Source organism: Xenopus laevis, chromosome 7S, assembly GCF_017654675.1.
Source record: "Xenopus laevis strain J_2021 chromosome 7S, Xenopus_laevis_v10.1, whole genome shotgun sequence".
NCBI lineage: Eukaryota > Metazoa > Chordata > Amphibia > Anura > Pipidae > Xenopus > Xenopus laevis.
In genome coordinates this window covers 78,060,893-78,074,065 of record NC_054384.1, presented here as the reverse complement: position 1 = coordinate 78,074,065, position 13,173 = coordinate 78,060,893, and the positions used below count along the sequence as shown (strand labels likewise).

The following is a 13,173-nucleotide window of genomic DNA, read 5'->3' as shown; positions in this document are numbered from 1 at the left end:
ACTGTCTCTTTAAAAAAAAACTTCGACCCCCTAGTTCGCCACCTAAAAGCTACCGAAGTCAATGTTAGCCTACGGGGAAGGTCCCCATAGGCTTAGCTATCTTTTTTTGGTTGAACAAATATCGTTCGATCGATGGATTGAAGGATTTAACTTCGACAGTCAAATATCAAGGGTTAATTAACCCTCGATATTCGACCTTAAGTTAATTTGCCCCATAGTGTTGTGTAAATTGCTGGCCCAATATTAATAAATAAATCACGATAATATATTTGTATATAGTATATACATATCATAGCTGCATAGATTAGAGTGTATTCACTTATGGATAGGTGCATTTTGGGCCAAAACATGTCTCTTTGTATACTGCTACTCCCTAATAAATGTGCCCCTTTGTCTTCGATGCTCTAATCCTGCTGTTTCTCTTGGCTGCCTTCACTTGTTCGAGAAAATGATTAGGTCTTTTATAGATGGCCAGACATTTATGCAGATTACATTGGCTGTTTCAAGAGTGACTGGCTGGTTAATAAAGATGGGACAAGAAGGAATAGGTAAACATTTTGGCTGTAAAAGAAGGCCAATAATGGTGCGGAGAAAACTGCTAGAATGGTTAGGGAAAAATAAAAACAAGAACGGTGTGTAGAAATATTGCATAGTGTATATCCAGCTATTTGGGGAACTAATAGGTAGACTTTTCTGCCAAGTGACAGCCGGCTGTTCTGAACATAACACTGCATTGTTTCAAAGCTGTTATGTGAGGGAATATGTATTCGCTTACAGAACTAAATGTACAGAGATGAACTCTGCTAGCACTAGAACTGATGTTAAGAGTCCTAATTGGGACAACTGCTGAAGGTTGTAGCCTGGAAAAAAAGTGGGAGCAAGAATAGTAGGTATAATATGACCAGATGGTATGATAAACATTTTACATCAATGTTCAACCTCCATTAGACCTCTCCCATTGACTTTGTAATTTGGCAGGTTTAAAGGAACAGTTCAGTATAAAAATAAAAACTGGGTAAATAGATAGGCTGTTCCAAGTCAATTTGGAGAAACCGCACACCTCACAAAACCCAAGCAGTGTGTCCTGGTGCTCGGTGGTAGGGGAACAGCAACCACCCAACCAAGGTACGTAGAAGGATGACCGGCACACAGGAGTTCAGTTAGCAGGGCAAGCCCTTGCAATTTTATTAATGCAGTGCAACGTTTCGGGGCATGCCCCTTTGTCAAGCATAGTGTGGACGTAGTGCAGGCATCATTTAAACAGTGTTCAAGTAGCATACAATTAACAACCATGTGATAAAAAAAGTATAAAACTTCATATAAATAAATGTGTGCAAATCATTTTCAAACAAGTCCCAGTGGCACCTTTTCTCACATTGCACTAACTTACTACAATGGATTTGTGAATAAGGTGCCACTGGGACTTGTGTCTGAAAATGATTTGCACGCAATTATTTATATGAAGTTTTATACTTTTTTATACATGGGTGATATCTGTTGCTTTTGAATCTGAGCTGAATGCTGAGGATCAATTACAAACTCACTGAACAGTTATGTCCCATGAGGCCCCCCTTCAAGTCGCTGACTAGCTCAGAGTTAGAGAGGTGCAAAGAAGGAAGTAGTGTTCTGGCTATTATGTTAGACATCCAGTCACTCCAGCCTTTATACATTACATTTTTGACTAACTATATTAGAATTCTTTTTTTTATTTTGCACAGCTTATCTATTTACATAGTTTTTATTTTCACACTGAACTGTTCCTTTAAGGTGGAGAATAGTAAAATTAAAATTCTTGCAGGGCCAGAGAATGATAAATCTCAAAAATCAAATTCAAATAATTCCCTAGTTGAATTTTACAGTTTTGACCATAAATTTTTTTTTGAAAATTCGAATTTGAAAATAAGACCCTTAATAAATCTGCCCCATTGTTTTTTTTCTTGAAAAACTGCCTAAGCTGTAATGCCAGGCTAACAGCTAAGGCATTAAGCTGGCCATAGATGTTAAGATTTTTAAAAGATCAGATCGTACGAATTTACCATCAACTATAAAGACCAATTTGCCAGGAAAACAAAGGGGAGCTGCCTGCTTGGCCCTGCAAACATAGATAGATTGCACTGGGACCGACAAAGACCTGGCCGATCAATTTCCTGACAGATGTCGGCCGAAAAATCGTAAGATGTACGATCTTTCGAATCCCACTCACCGCACGATAATTTCGAAGGATTGGTCGGACTTCCCTAAAATCAGTCGTTCGGCAAGAAGAATCGTCGCGTCTATGGGGAGCTTAAATGCCTCTCTGACATTTCTATCACAATATCAATGCAGAACGGCAGAGCTGTTTATGTGCACGAATCTGCAGAAGAGGGTATGTGCATCCTGAGGGGGGTCCAGGTAATGCTAATTACACCACTGAGGACTCTCTTATTAGGAGAACACTGAACATGGGAATGCATGCAAAGCTTGCAAGAAGAAAGTCACTATTGTCCAAAGACCACTGATGCCCATCTACTAGCTAAAAACCATATGGATAAGTTGGAAGGTTACTAAAAGAATGCTCTATGGATGGATGACACCAAAATATGACTTTTTGGCTAGAATTAAAGGATAAGTAAACTTTTAAAATAAGTGAATGTAAAATTGATGGGGGGCTATTCTAAGAACTTTTGAAATGTACATTCACGATATATTTATTTTTCATTCCAAGATATTAAGGGATAAATGCACTGTTAATATGAATACATTTTTGCTACAATACCGCCACCTGCTGGTCAGTTTCCCACCAGTCTGACCACCAAGTAGTCAAGGTAGTTGTCAGGAGAAAGAAAATGTGTTTACGGAGCTTCTTCCATAGGTGTGTATGTTCCAAGAGGTCCTAGTTTCATTATCAGCCAGAGAGGTTCACTGTTTGGAAAGTCAGGAAATAGAAATACCTTACCACAAATGCATTGAATGTATGCTTGCATAAAAAAGAAAATACTTGCCTGGAGATAAAGAACAAGAGGGCTTGTTTTGTCTATAAATATTTTTTTTTTTTTCAGTAATATAATTTCCAAGGATTTTTAGCTTTTCAGTAATATAATTTTCCAATTTAGAAATGTTTCTGTGCTGTTCATTTTCAGTAATATTAAAGGGGTTGTTCAACTTTGAGATAACTTTTAGTATGATGTAGAGCAGGGATTCCCAACCTTTAGAACCTGTGAGCAACATTCAGAAGTAAAAGGAGTTGGGGAGCAACACTAACATGAAAAATGTTCTTGGGGTGCCAAATAAGTGCTGTGATTGGCCATTTTGCAGCCCCTATGTGGATTGTCAATCTTCATTGAGACTCTGTTTGGCAGTACATCTGTTTTTATACAACTAAAACTTGTCTCCAAGCCTGGAATTCAAAAATAAACACCTGCTTTGGAGGACACTGAGAGCAACATCCAAGGGGTTGGAGAGCCACATGTTACTCACAAGCCACTGGTTGGGGATCACGGATGTAGAGAGGGATATTCTGAGACAATTTGCAATTTATTTTCATGTTTTATTATTTGTGGTTTTTGAGTTATTTTGCTTTCTATTCAGCAGAGCTTCATAACCAATCTGGTAACTAGGGTCCAAATTCCCCTAGCAACCATGCACTGATTGGAATATGAATAGGAGAGGGGCTGAATCAGTAATAAAAAGTAGCAATAACAATAAATGTGTAGCCTTACAGAGCATTTGTTTTTTTTGTTTTTAGAAGGGAGTCAGCGATGCCCATTTGAAAGCTGCAAAGAGTCAGAAGAAAAAGGCAAATAACTATAAAAAAATAAATAATGGAGGCCAATAGAAAAGTTGCTTAGAATTGGCCGTTCTATAACATAATAAAAGTTACCTTAAAGGTGAACCACCCGTTTAATCACCCACCCTGCCCTTTTATGTGACTGTTCCTTCAGAATAAAGACTATTCCAGTCTATAAAGTCTATACTATTTGTTCCCCGCCTCGTCTCATGCATGTGAGCAGAACTTCCCCCCCTCTACATCATCACAACTCCGTCATTTATTAGATTACACAGGTCACATCTCCATTGTTGCGTTGCTCTGACCCCCTCCCTTATTGGTGGACAAAGCAACCTGTTCCCGGCGCAGTTACAGTACTAAACACCGATGGAGGTAACTCCACCTTACACATTCCCTCACTTCCTGCATCCCCGGCTTGCACTTCCTTTCACCAGGCTGAATAATCACGTGGGTGCAGTGATGTCATAGTAGACAGCAATAAGCGCTTTCCAGGGATAGGATCCAGACGCTGCTCTCTCTCATCCTCTCCGGTCTCTCGCCCTTGCTACCCTCTGTTCTCCATTTTTTAAAAATCACTTTGTCGGCCGCTGTGATTGGCTAGCTTCTACCCCTAGGCTTGTAGTGGGTGGGAAGGATACCTAACGTTGACCAATAGACAACATCTTTGCTGAGGGAAGGGCGTGGTTATAGGCGGTTGGGAAGGAGAGGAGGAGTCGTTTGGTTGTGATTCACACACACATATTGAGCTAGTGCTAAAGCACCGGGAGAAGCCGGCCCTCCCTTCCCCCCTGCTCCATCACAGCGCCATCCTGGACTATGTTGTTCCCTGGTCTCCTGTAATCAATTGCTGGGCCTCCGGATATAAAGCCTAAGGGGCACGTCCCCCATCCAGCAACCTGAACGAACAGCCTCCCATTGTCCCTTCCCTATTTTTCTTCAATGTTGGGCTCTTGCAAATAGATATTGATGGTGTAGATCATCGGGGAAGGTAAGTACCTTGGGCTGGTCGCTGACAGTCAGAGGTACCTGTAGAAGGATAGACATTGTGTGTGTTTGTGTGTGTGTGATGGCTCTTTACTATTGTATCCAACTTCAGCTTGCTACATCCCACAGTGACTGCAGGACACATAATAAATGCTGTGATTTCACATTGATTGCCATGGAACTGCCTTGAGTTTGATTCACACTTCTGTCCTTTGCTTGTGGGGTTTTCTAGTTAACTGGTGACCTGCCTCTTTACAGCACTTACACTTATCATTTCCAGCATTGCCCCAGTAGCCAGGATGGGCTCATCACCACTAAACAGCGGCTGCAGGTTGGAAATCCCAGACATGTTCTCCCTTTATGCTGTAGTTTCAAACATCAGATCACCCTGAGCTCAGGGTGAGTTTAGGCAAATTAGTGACCTTTTTTCTCTGCCCATGTGTTCAGCGACCTCACATGATGCTCTTGTACATTGCTTTCTTTCAGATCCTTTGCTCTGTCTGAATACAGTGGATGATCAGCTTGCACTCTTGCTGAACTGCAACCTTGCTCATAGCTTTAGATTGTCCGATTGTAGCTAACTGTTGTTGTCCAGCAACAGTGGAAGGCACACAGGCTTTCCATTCGTGATGTAGGCCCGAAAAAGACATTTTTAAGGCAAACTAGAGGTTATATTTTTTGGAGTGATTGGTTTTAACTGCTGATGAATGGGCCTGGAGCATAAAAGGCAGAGACAGGAAGCTGACGTACAGTGCTCAGGCAGAGCCTCCCTCATTGTTTCTTTAGTCTTGTGTCTGAAGAACCGCCCCCATATCCTAAAAAGTAATTATCTCTTTGGAGTAGGAAAATCAACACATAATGTGGCCTATGGTATCTTCAGAGCTTCTATCTATTACCCCGTCTTCATTCCTTCTCTCTGTTATCAAAGAGTTGCGCCTCTTTGGTAACTTGGGGAAATCCATGTGCCCTTTCTTGATCACCAGCAAATCAAAGCAAAGCTTATCAACCCTCAGATGCTATGACTTGAATTGATTTGATTTATTGCTGTTTATATTGTACCCTGGCAAAAAAAAATCTCAACTGAGCTGTAGTCATGTACTGCCTGAATGTAACTGAAAGTGATTTCAAAGTTTGTTCATGTGCTGAGGATGTGGAAACAATATGCTTTGTTAGAAAGTAATAGTTATGTTTTAGGAATCCATATTGTCTGGCACTGTGATTCTAAACAACTGCAAAGTACGCTACACCATGTATACTTCCTCTAGTAAATGTTAACTTATATTTATGCCATTTTTAAAAAGTGTCTAAATCCCAATACAGTCACACAATATCTAAACAAAATAAATAAATATATAAATTCAGTGGCAGAGCAGGGAAAGGTCCATCACTGAAATCCAGAAGACTTTGGCTTGCTGGCCCTTTGTTAGCTGATGGTATAGTATGGCTTTGGAAGACTTTTGATAAGAAGAGAATGTTTGAAAGCAAAAGTTTAATAAACCTTGTGCCGACTGATTAAATCGTCTTGTTCTTGATCTGATTTCTTTGATATGTATGGTGGATTTATTGCTCTGCAGATTCTCTCTGTTTTCAATTGCATTTTATTGAGTGTTTATTTGCAGCTGTTGCCATCACAATAAAAAATCTTCACTTGATGAACACTGTTTGATGTTTCATACTACAGGCTTTGTGTTTCTTTTTTTCCCAGTTTTATTTCCCAGATCATTTCAATTAGATTGTAGGCTGCTTTAAGCAGACAATTATTTTTGTCTCAGTGCAACTTTCCTGTTTGCATTGTGATGTAGCTCTGTGTAGATTCGATATTGTAGTCTATTGGTAGTTTAGCTCCCCTCTGTGTATACAGTTTTGTTACAAAAGTAACTTACAATCTATACAAAGTCTAAAGTAAAGTTTAACCCAAAAGTAACTTACAAATTACTTCTCTGTTCAGCTTTTTTTTTGCATAGAGTTTCTTAAAGCACATATCGCTGACTGTAAATGATCGCAGTTCCAAACTTTCTTTGTTTATGTGAAGGACCACTGACAGATCCAGTGTACTTTTTGTGAGGTTTCCATTAATAGCTCTAAGCGAATATATACATTGTATCCTGTGTTATGAATAGGTTGGGGGTAAGGGGTCGTGAGCAGGGCAGGGACTTCCTTCTAGTGCTTTGTGCTCACAGTTTGTTTCTGTTGGCCCTGCAGTCCATTGCTTTGCAATCTTACAAACCCGGAAAACTGGACACCTATACAGGAGTTTCCTTATTTAACATGAAGTAAGCTTATAGTTCAAAATAAAACACAGTTGAATTATACAGGATTTTGCAGAAAAAGTTTACATATTGGTTTCAAGCTTTGGGTCCAGCATTTGATCAGGTCTCTCGTAAATAAGGTTGCAAATATGTAAAATCATTGTTGTGAGCCAACTTGGATGTTTTTGATGGGCTCAGGTGCTGAATGGTGGCATTGACATGGATGGCCAGATCATAATGATCTGCTTGGCCAATTACCGGGACAGGTGAAATTGAAAGGAATCATTCTTGGCCTCAGAATGTTGGCCAGTTGTGTGTTTTTGGCATTAGCACAAACTTCTTGCCCATATCCTGGACTGGTTGTGATTCCCATGGGCATCAATGGATGGTTATTTCGGGCATTGTAAAACATTTTTTTTTTACAAGGATAAAATTACAAAAATCACATAAGAGACTGATTTTGTGCTGTTATACTCGGTAGCTGGGCAGATACTCTTTAGGCTAGTGAGGCGACTTTGGAAAACTGTATAGCCGCAAATGCCTTCCCACCTACGTTTCACATTATTGCCGGTGGGAAGACATTTCGGGGAGATTAGTTTCCCGCAGTAGCGAAGATTTATCAATTGGTGACTAATCTTCCCGTGTGCCACCAGCCTTAAAAAACAAAAGACAAAACACTTACAAATGTAATCGCTATCCTTTGTCTCCATAAAGTCATACGAGGATTAATCATGGCAAATGTAATAATAGATAAATAAGCAAATATGGGTAAAAAGTAGTGATAAAATTCCTGCTCTGGACACATGCACCTATGGTTTACTTGTTTGGAGATAACCTTTATAAAACGGCTTTGTAAAGCTGGCCATAGACGTGCAGTTTTTAACTTCGATTCGTACGACTTTATTTTCGCATCTATGGCTAACTTACATAAAGCTCCTATGTGTTGATTTGAATTAGTTAGTTTACTCGGATTAGAATACAGATTAGTCCAACTATAAATTATGATTATAAACCTTTAACCTTCCTATATGCTGTGACATAAATACATCTCTGCTATCAAGGCCAGGCTATGCACTCCCTATCTCACTCTGACTTGAGCGATTGGAATGATCAGACTGGAAAGTTCATTTATTACTGTGTTCAAAGGATAACCTGCCTGAGAATAGATTCCAACACAACAAATTTCATTTGCGTTGAAGTAAATCCAGGGTTACAGGTTTCTCAGTTATGTTAAATTGCTGGCTGCCTGGTCTATTGCTATATTCTCTATATGCTTAGAAATGTTTGTGCACTGACTGACCTTCAAGTCAGACTTGGAAAGCTATTGCATATATCCTGTTAAATGCTTGTGAGAGGCTTCATGGGTGCCGCTTTATCTTTATTAAGCTCCATTTATATTGATAATTAGCATCATGAAAATGTATTCTTCATGTGCTTTACATGACCCTCTGCCACTCGGCGCATTAATTGTGCTGCTTTATGCTCATCTAGACTATGTACTTTTTAAAACTTTCATTTTCTGGTCGTGTATTTCGATACAGCTTAATTATCCATCAGGAAATTTCTTTAGCTGCTCTTAAAAGTTGTATAAATCATTCAGGCACAGACTTGTTTTTCTTTTTGGCTTTATTGCTCTTTCCTATGTAACTTGACCTTGTTCTGCACATAAGGCAAGAAGTGTGAAGGCTGCAATCTTTTCACAGGGAGGATGAATGTAACCTAGATCTGAACTTTTAATCTGTGTAAATAATACATCACAGATTGTTGGGTTTGACTGCATTGCAAGCGTTTCAGTTTAACTTGAGATCATTCTTGTGACCAGACAGATAAAGTTTTAAGGGGAAAGATGATATTTAGCTTTCTTTTTAATAACTCACCATTTTGTTCTGACGACATCAATTTCCATAAACTGGGTGAATTTAACTCCGTGTTAATAAAATTTTTTAAACTGCACAATTATTTTTTATTTCCACTATTTTATGGGACTTACTGGGGTGATAGAGCCTATTGTATTTGATTTTTATTTAGTATACAGCTATGGCATCTGTTATCCGGAAACCTGTTATCCAAAAAGCTCAGAATTACAGAAAGATTGCCTCTGATAGACTCCATTTTATCCAAACAATACAAAATTTTACTCTGTAATAATAAAACAGTACTTTGTAATTGATCCAAACTAAGAAACAATTAATCCTTTTTTCAAGAAAAACAGCCAATTGGGTTTATTTAATGTTTATATGATTTTCTAGTAGATTTACAGTATGACAATCCAGGAAAACCCAGGTCGCAAGCATTCTCCTGTATTCAAATTTTTAAAGTGAACGGGACTAAAACTAATCTGTAACCAGAGAATCAGAATTTCCATAATTGGAATATCATTTGCCAATTTAAGTAGGGACAGTAACAAGTTTATAGTTTTAAAGTTTCTCTATATCAAACAAATTAGATCCAATTTACATATATTCTTATATATATATATTGTTCCGTGTTTGTCTAGGGTGGTGTTTGTGTGTGACCTGTAAGTACATAACAACAGGGGTCTGTAATTGCTATTTTCTGTATAGGCTGGTGGCACACAGTAAGATTTGGGGGAGATTAGTCGACCAGTGACAGATCTCCTCTTTTTCGGGCAACTAATCTCCCCGCAATGCCTTCCAGCTGGCAAGAATGTGAATTGACGGAGGGATGGCATACGTAGTGCTTCATTTTCCGAAGTTACGAGGAAACTTCAGGCGACTTCGGAAAACCAAAGTACTACGTATGCCCTACCACCAGTGATTCACATTCTTGGTGGCGGGAAGGCATTGCAGGCAAATTAGTTGCCCGAAGAAGGGGAAATTTGTCGCTGGGCGACTAATCTCCCCCCGAATTGTACGGTGTGCCACCAGCCATAATGTTATTTTGTCTAATTGTGATTATCTTTAAATTTCTATAGTAATTCCATCATTCTGTGACCAATGTCATTCAGGGGTATGCATCAGTTACTTGAGCTATTTAGAAATAGACATTATGCATCCCTATGGAGAGTTAATGTGCTAATTGAAGCCTACAGTATATTCAGCAAGCTACCTGTTTAACTCCTATCCCCTGGATTTGTTGTAGAAATTATATGCTTGCTGCATATAAACATGTGTCTAACAAATATTGTAACTGTTGCAAAATATCAGGCTATTAGACATCACCTCTTGAGTTTTATGACCTATGTAAAACCACTAAACCTTCTGCTTTATATGGTTATGGAACTCCTTGATGACTTTTAAATTTCCTTATATTTTACAATTAATAATTCTCTATATAGGATATAGTCATGGTATCTATATCAGGGCAAGAGGTACAGTGGTTGTTGTAGAGGCCATAGACCTCCCAGGCATCTAGTTTTAGAAAAAAAAAAACCACGGTTTGAGTAAAACAGAGCCAAGTAATTATTCATTAATTTTTTATCATTATTTGGCCACCAGAGGTCAATGTCTGCTTGAAGCTTTTGAATGAGGGTTACTAGCAGTTATGGCTGCTCCCAGTCAAATGAATCCACAGAAATATAAAAATAAATAAGGCTAGCTGTGTGTGAATACATTTCACTAATATGTTATTCAAAACATTTACAAAAATGCGACCTTTTAAGTGCATTTTAATATCACTATACATCAAATAAGTGATAAGATCCCTAAGCATCATATATAAGGATTTCGTTTAGAGCTTATTCAAGAGGTTTGCATAATATTAGTTTTGCCTACTTTAACATAGAACAGACTATAGCCGTCTTTTATTTCAGTAAGTTAGGGTTGGGTTCTTAAATAAAATGGCCACATCCTTGTGGGCAGAACCAGGCGTGGCTTTTATATGAAAGGGAAGGATTGGTAAAACCCTTACTACTGAAAACCTGTTATTTTTATCTATACCTTATTGATAAAACTCAGTCACAAAATTTATCACATATGATTTAAATTCCAGGACACGCACATGGGAAAACAATTTGCCTTTGGGCCCTAGTAGTTATCCAGCATTCTCAGTAACCCTGTCTTTCTTTATAAGGCTATGATGATCTATAATCTAGTTTAATGCTCACAAGCACCACCCTGGGAAACAAGTGCTGCAAGCAAATGTTCATTTCTGATGATTATCCTTTATATGTAGGAAAAAGTCCTCTATTTAGGGAATGAAAATAGAACCGCTTCAAGCCTGCTGTATCATTATGGTAATGTTTGCCTGGTAATATTAGCTTTGTTTGTCTTTCAGCATGGTTACCTCTTCCCTCTTTTCATGCATCCTTCCTTTGCTCTCTTTCTCTCTCTGTACATTTTTCCCATTGATTTCCCTTTTGCTTTCTTGATGCTTTAACTCATTGACTATGTCTGGGGGTGGATTATATCCACATGGGTTCTGCATCTGGCCTTCAGGCAATCAGTTGACGGCTCTGCTTAAAATCATCACTGATGTATTTCAATATATGTATTCAAATGAAGGATCTACAAGCCTCTGTTAGATTCTTGTGCTGACGTATATTGTGTGGATGCTTTATTAATGATTTCATGTTAAAGGAACCTGTCAGTTAATGCCTGTTCTTCTGTTGTTACCAGTGATCTTTGCTCAAGCGAGTTCAGTTGCCATACTGCTATGTGTGCATAGCAAACAATATTCTGATTCCTTATGGTTCCCTAAACACACAATACACAACAATTCATTTCATTACAGTCGTTCAATAAAAACAAACAACTCCTACCTGACATCACAAACCTCACGTAATAGGTTTCTGTAAATATCGACTTAAGCTTTGTGTATTTGAAAGATGATAAAAGGAAATATGGGAATTTTAACATATGGGGCTGATGTAATTCTAATTTCCTTATAACCATAAGCTTTCCTGCTCTGAAGCCATCAATATTCGTTTACCTTTTTTTCAGAGCTTTTTGATGTATAAATTGTATATCTTGTATGCCAAAGCAGCGTTCCAATATTTTATAAGACTGATAAGATACAAATCCCAGCATGTTTTAGTGTTATAAAACAATGCCTAGTTTGCACAATTGTAATTTTAATGTGACAACCCCCCTTTACCAGTCAATCAACGTCCTGTTTCTTGCTGCTTTTTTAACATTTAATATATTTTTTGTTTGGACATCGATTTTAAATGCTGATTAAAAGTTATGTTTTAATTTTAATACTTCTAACTACCTCGGAGGTTATATATGGGAAGGTGCAACTGTGAGGGCCAGCTCTTTCAATTTTTCTCTCCTTTTTTGCATATAATCATTATTTGGCTTTGCACACCATATACTGTGTTTGATGGTTGGTGCTCCCCAACATCATATTTTTTTCGTAATTTTAATGTGAAAATACTTCTGGAAATTGCAGTTATCTATTAAATATTACCCTGTTATTTAATCTTTCTAAACTGCAAAAACCTATAACCGTGAAGTGTCTAATACAGTTCGTGTACCTTTGGTATTGGCCATCAACCACTTCTTCATGTATTAAGTGGTTTCCACACCACATTGTTCTTTTATATACAAGCTCCACTACATTTACACCAAGGTGTACAACTTGTATGTTTGTTTATTGCAAGTTTCAGTTGAATTTTTATCCATTTTGGAAAGCGGGTACCTGGCTTGTGGTCAGATAAAATTATTATAAAACATTCCAGGTTTAAAGACTCGGAAGTGCTGCACCAAAACAGTTTAGCCAAGACAACTTCAAAATTCAGCAAAATGTTCAAGAAGGACAGTACTGTACAGAATTATGATGTGACAGCAAAGAGCAAAGGCTGCTGATTCTGCATTTTGGAGATACGTGTTCTTCCAAATGTTCCACATAGCAAGAGCTCAAGCAGCAAATGTCTACTAATAAACCTTATTAAGATTGAGTTGTGTGTTGAATGAATTATGGAGCATATCCAAGGATGTTCTGATTTGGGACTGCTAGTCATAAGTTATGTTTGTAGTCTTTTTGGCAGTAGCAGTATTTGCCTTGTGATCACTCCATCTAGGCACAGAACAGATTGCTATATGGACAAGAATTGTATAGTGTTATTTATTTGCTGCAGCATACACGTCCATTCAAACTTCTATTTCGCACTGTATGCAAATTTCCGATCGCTAGCTTAACTTGATATGCTTTGAATTTGCTGGATATAATATGTTTGTCTTAAATAGCATATTCATGATTTTGTACTATGTA

General features: G+C 38.1%; 1 protein-coding gene across 2 annotated transcripts in view; it reads left to right on the top strand.

Annotated features, from left to right (window-relative positions):
* Nucleotides 1-4,325: 4,325 nt before the first annotated feature.
* Nucleotides 4,326-13,173, top strand: part of rere.S (arginine-glutamic acid dipeptide repeats S homeolog) — a 234,731-nt gene continuing 225,883 nt past the window's right edge. Inside the window, exon 1 of one of the 2 annotated variants that reach the window (XM_018226743.2) lies at nt 4,326-4,754. The gene's annotated coding sequence lies outside the window, so the exon portion shown is untranslated. 2 annotated transcript variants of the gene reach the window in all.